Consider the following 430-nt stretch of genomic DNA (forward strand, 5'->3'; position numbering starts at 1 on the left):
AAAATAAGTTATTTAATTTAATTATTTGTATAAAATAAATATTAAAATGTGTGAAACACAATGATTGATAGAGTGTTAGTAATTTTATACCTACATTGATTTAAATGATTTTTAATTGGGTGTGAAGATGCATGCATAGTCCTCCCATATATGCATGAATATTATGTTATTGTACTATTGAATGCAACATTTAGCCTTTCACTGTGGTCCCTTAAAAATTTCCTATTATGGAATGATGGATCTCTTCTCATTAATAGCCCGGTTCTTAATAGTCTTTCTAACTCTTCAAATAGGTCTCATTACACATTTTTTTTTATCCCATTTCTATGATCAACTCTTTACATATATATAATTAATTTATGATTTTGTTTAAAAAATTATTTTTGGTACACTGTAAAATAATTTTACATATGCATCTAATTAAATAACG

At 24.9% G+C, this 430-nt stretch overlaps 1 protein-coding gene across 1 annotated transcript in view; it reads left to right on the forward strand.

Moving 5' to 3' along the window:
- Nucleotides 1-430, forward strand: part of LOC107624025 (O-acyltransferase WSD1) — a gene marked incomplete in the record, with an annotated part of 18,177 nt that overhangs the window by 849 nt on the left and 16,898 nt on the right.

Source organism: Arachis ipaensis, chromosome B10 (assembly GCF_000816755.2).
Source record: "Arachis ipaensis cultivar K30076 chromosome B10, Araip1.1, whole genome shotgun sequence".
Taxonomy (NCBI): domain Eukaryota; kingdom Viridiplantae; phylum Streptophyta; class Magnoliopsida; order Fabales; family Fabaceae; genus Arachis; species Arachis ipaensis.